Source organism: Notamacropus eugenii, chromosome 6, assembly GCF_028372415.1.
Source record: "Notamacropus eugenii isolate mMacEug1 chromosome 6, mMacEug1.pri_v2, whole genome shotgun sequence".
In the NCBI taxonomy this organism is placed as follows: Eukaryota; Metazoa; Chordata; class Mammalia; order Diprotodontia; family Macropodidae; genus Notamacropus; species Notamacropus eugenii.
In genome coordinates this window covers 274,130,355-274,135,572 of record NC_092877.1, presented here as the reverse complement: position 1 = coordinate 274,135,572, position 5,218 = coordinate 274,130,355, and the positions used below count along the sequence as shown (strand labels likewise).

General features: G+C 35.5%; 1 long non-coding RNA gene across 1 annotated transcript; it reads right to left on the bottom strand.

Moving 5' to 3' along the window:
• Positions 1–1,042: 1,042 nt before the first annotated feature.
• LOC140509484 (uncharacterized) lies at positions 1,043–3,694 on the bottom strand. Its single transcript, XR_011968780.1, has 3 exons — positions 3,584–3,694; positions 2,740–2,795; positions 1,043–1,152 (listed from the first exon to the last, which is right to left on the bottom strand). It is a non-coding gene; the product is annotated as an uncharacterized lncRNA (long non-coding RNA).
• Between the last annotated feature and the right edge of the window lie 1,524 nt (positions 3,695–5,218).

The window sequence follows — 5,218 nt, the reverse complement described above, 5'->3', positions numbered from 1 at the left end:
TTCTGTGTATGAATATAACCTTTTTATATATTCTCAAGTTTGGGATAATATATTCCCACAGGAAATGAAAATAGAACACATGGGTAGAGTTGCTTTAGAGTTTGCAAAACATTCTATTTGTATTAATCTCATTTGATCCTCAGAAGAGTCCTTTGAAATAAGTGCATTATCACCTTCATTTCACAAAGGCAGAAACTAAGATTTGGTGAGGTTTAGTGACTTGTCTAGGTTTGCACAACTAATTAGTAGCCAGTAAGTACCTAGATTTGAAAGCTATTGCTCCTACTGCCACGATGGTAGTATTGGATCCACTATACCAGGCTGTGGCTACAACAAGAAAGAGAATAAGAACATCAAAAATATGTGACAGCTGATGGCAAAGCAACTACACATGCTAATTACATAAAGTGGGGAAGAAGTCAAGGTTCACTCAAAAGAATGAGAGCTTGTGAGTAAAGCTGGGCACCTGGCCATAGAAAAGAGTCGTGAAAACTGAGCAAATTCAAAATGGTGTCCAACTGAAGAGCAGCAGTTCCAATGAATAAGCCCCTGCTTTTGGATATCACTCTTTCTTAATTTTACTTTTTTTCCATAAATATTTTAGCAAAGATTTTGGAGGGGTGGGGGAGAGAGAGGGTGCGCACACAAGCACCCATGTTCTAATATTAACCATCTCTTCAATGAACTAAGGGAAGCATAACTTATTCATGCCCAGTCAGGAAAAGCAGCCAACAGGTAAGAGCAGATCATACTGGAATGAGAAGGAAGGGTGCCCTTAGGAAGAGCACAGGCAGGGTATAAAGGCAGAAGTTTTTACCTGTTGATCATAGAACATTTCTTCACACCCTCTTCTCAAAAAAAGAATCCACAGGGGTTTTTTGTTGTTGTTGTTTGTTTTATTTTGTTTTTCAAGTCTAGCAACATCAGCCTGTTTGCTTACCGACTGGACCTTTCAGAAACTTTTTAAAAGTGAACTTCTCAGATTAAAAATATTTGTAAATGCACAAATGACCTTTAGAATAATTAAAGAGTACAATCTTACCCAGTGCTCAGACTCTCATTCAGTACTCTGCCACTCATTTCTTAGAGGTTCTTAACGACTTCCTATGATTGACAAGAGCAACGACTTGATAGTTGGTTTATATGCCATATCTAGGAAGTGGAGAAATAATTAGATTCTGTCCTCAAAACCTTCAGAATTCTGTCACTTATTTTTACATCTTCCCCAATGTTTAATAAATTCATATAATAGTTACTTACTCAATTATCACTGAATGAATGATGAAATGAATGAATACATTTATCTATGCCATACAAATACAAGAGATGTTTGTGTTGGCAAGCTGTGGGAATTTTAACAGGCATACAGGGACAAATTTTTTACTTGGAGTGACAATACCAAGACTTCCAGTCACTTGGGTTGTCAAGGTTATTGTATGACTACAGAGTGATTTCTTTGTCTTTGAAAACATGACAGAAGAAACAGATACCAACTGTATTACCATTATTACTCTGGAAATCTGTTTTAGGTGTGAGGTCAAATTATACTTTCATTTTATCATAGTACTGAACCAGATATGCAGAATAAGTAGCAAGAACAAAGGTTCATTTGAAGATGGCATTTACATGTAGGAATCATTTTATTTCTTGTTTGTTTCATTTGGTATTACATGGAAACTATAAGGTATCTGAAAAATAAACATACAAGATAATTTTTATTGCACTAAAACATACAAGCAGATGGGGGAAAGCTTTCTGCACTGTTTGGGATCAACTTTCCTATTTTTGTTTCCAGTCTTATGATTAAATTAAAAAACATTTACAGTTGTTGTGATAACAGAAGCCTGTCAACAAATCCAAGATAGTATAGTTGGATTAAGAAAGAAGTGATGAGCAATAGATGTGTCAAAAGTGAGCTACTAAAGAAAATAGTTTCAGACTAAGTTCTATATTAGTAAGTAGGTAAAAAAAAAATTCCCATGAGCTTGTTCATCTATAATTAAATGTTAACATGGCCAATCTTCAGTACAATTGAACCCATTTATGTGTTCCTGCAAAAAGAAAAAAAAAGTGAGGTAATCCTTTCCTGAAAATGGAAATATAGTTCTGTCAAATACTCTTTATATTGGTAAAAAGTGAAAATTAAAGGAAAGTAAAATCTGCATGAGAAAAAATTGCAGCTCCATTGAGTTCTTTACCTTTCAAAAATCAGTGCCAAATAAATCCATAAGGACTTGGAGTGGGGCAGGTGAGATTCTGGATAACCAGTACAACTTTATGAATAAATCAGACCAGACAAATTTGATTTTCTTTGACATAATGTCAGGCATGTAGAATCAATTTAATTCAATAAGTATTTACTGCATAGTGCTCAGCACTGAAAGTTTAAAGTTTCTGTCTACGTTTTATTTCCATGTCTGTGGTCTTCTACCACAGAAAAAGGAATGTTTCTACATCATTCTCAAAATGGCTGGGAATCAGTGATGTGTATTCTGTGAGGGCCTCAGGATTTATTGAACTTACAACCCCAACACCGAGCACAGTGTCTGCCACATAGCAGATATCTAATAAATTTTGGTTGATTAATTGAAAGTATGGCAGACTGTTCATAACTTTTATGTTATGTGTCCTAAATACTTTCTTCAAGAAGACACACAGAAATTGTTGGATTTGGCAAATGATATGGCAAAAAATATCAATAAAATGGACTTTATAGTAACAAAAAAGAAGACTGCTTACCATTATGGAAGTAATTTCAGAATCAGCTATCTGAATGTCATCAAATCATTTATAATCTAGAACAAAGAGCAATATCAATGTGAAATCTGAAGAAACTATAACAATGAAAAGATTTTCTTTGATGGACTAATAGGTCCAATATGGTATTGACATACAGACTATCTAAGAAAAACCCATTCATGTCCCTCCGTCCCTTCAGGATGTTTGTCGTTCTTTTCCATTAAGGACCTTCATAATGGTATCTACCTATAGCTTTGAACGTGGGAAAATATTGGGATTGTAGAGATTATTTGGGCATTTTTATGTCATTTTTCTGTTTATTGTGAGAGAACAGCATCGAGTCATTGACAGTGTTATCCATTCTGAAATCTAATCCAGACCATTCTCATCCTTCTGCTAAATTTTGGGCGAAAATCATCGTTCATCTGCAATATAGATCCAAGATACACATTCTTGTTCTGGTCTGGACCTGCCTCAGGCCAATCCCCTGGTAGTTTAAATATGATGTTAAAACTGTAGAAGACACTTGTAAATCATTCAACAGTTAACAAAAGGAGATTTACTTGACCATTCAGCAAGGATAGACAGGAGGATACTTCAAGTTGATTAAACTGAGCATAGCTCCTTTGTCTGAGGTGGCCATTGATTTCCACAAGCTATTCATCAGAGACCTCTTCTGGCTGCTTTATAATCACGATATATGGAAGTGTTATCAACATCTTTAATCTTTAGGCTCCTGAACCAACCAAGTCTCAAGGATAGATAGTATCAATGCCTTTTAAGTAAAAAGTAGTCAAACTTGCATAGGTACAAGGGCTAGAATACTGTTCCTATTGCATTCTACCTTTTGGTGGTAAGGTCATTAAGGTCCTCCAGAGGCTCTTTAGCTACTAAAGTTGTTTTAGGACTGTTATTGGTCAACCTCCAATGTTCAAGAAGCCTGATAAAGAAAGCACTAAAGAAAGAAAAGAAAAATCAAAACAGAAGCACAGTAACAACGAAACAATGTAACAATTCCCTGAAGGAGTGGCTAAATCTGAAGCAGCCTGAAAGGACTGTCTTGGGTCTAAAGGATTGAGCAAATGTCCACAAAACCTGTTCTATTTATGACCTAACTCTCCCTATTCATATCCTCTAAGAAGGTCACAGTAATCTGCCGGTGAACTCTGCAACTTAGACAATTCAGCTGATCTCTGATGACCACTCCTTAAGTGTAACAAATAGCTATGTGATTTAAGATGCTTTCTCTTGTAGCTATTTTTTTCTTGTTTCCAAATATGCCTCCCATTTTTTCTGCCTCACAAGTCATCTTATGAACCAACCCTTGCACAGAGACAGTCTTAAGTCCATGTTCTTATTCCAGGTAAGTAGCTGTAGGTCTACAGCAAATCCGTCTTCTGATGGGGCATTTCCCGTTGGCTTTGCCTTTTCTCCCTTTGAAAATCCCTTACATGCTACTATGAGGGATCTGACAAGAATCTTTGTGACAAATAATATACCATTGTATGCAATATACAGTGGCTCAAATCCACCTTATTTAGACAAGTTCTGAATGTTATAAAAGCTATAAAATACTTTTACCCTACTTTTTCCAACTTTCTAGAGAAGTTAATTAATGTCAAATGTTGCCACAACAAAGAGGCCAAATAGCCCATAAAACACGGAAGCCATCAAACTCTTGGTCTTCTTGCCAAGGAGTATGATGTGGCATCCAAATATAAAACACATTTCAATGGCATAAGTTTAAATGATGTAAAAAGTAGCAGAGTCATTCAAAGGACTTTGGCCTAAAAATCCACACAGGGGGAAAAAGGTAGACAAAGAGTGCTTCTTTCCAAGATTATAGTATTCTATCAATATAATACAATTAGATGGGCTTCTTTAATAAATTAATACATATACCCATATGTGGATATACATATGTAGCATGTGTACGTACAGTTCACATATGTGGGCACATTTTCATATATGTGTGTGTGTATATGTACATACACACACACATAAAATAGTATTAGTGTGATGATAAACATTTAACAACTAGTCCTCCAAAAAACATGTACACACAGCAAACTTTCAAGTCAATCTATATTATTAATATTTTTGTCCATCACTATCTTAAGTCTGGACAATTAACAAAACAATAATAAATGAAGTCCTGGTTTGTAGTATTTGCTGCTTTCTGAGGTGTATATAAATGCTCGCACTGAAAATTTAAGAATCTCCTCTTGTGAGCCAGTTTGCACTGGTGCCACACTTGCACATAGGTTATTTCTGGTACATGTTTATGAGTGTTCCTTCATCTGCATTGTGTATATATGTACGGACACACATGGACACACAAGCACACATACTTTGAATTGCCTCTTATCAATGGACAATGTACTGGGCTCAATTTATTTCAATTCACTATTATTGTGTACAATAATGTATTAAGTAACTTTTATACCAGTATGAAAATGTAACAAGCCCTGCCCTCAAG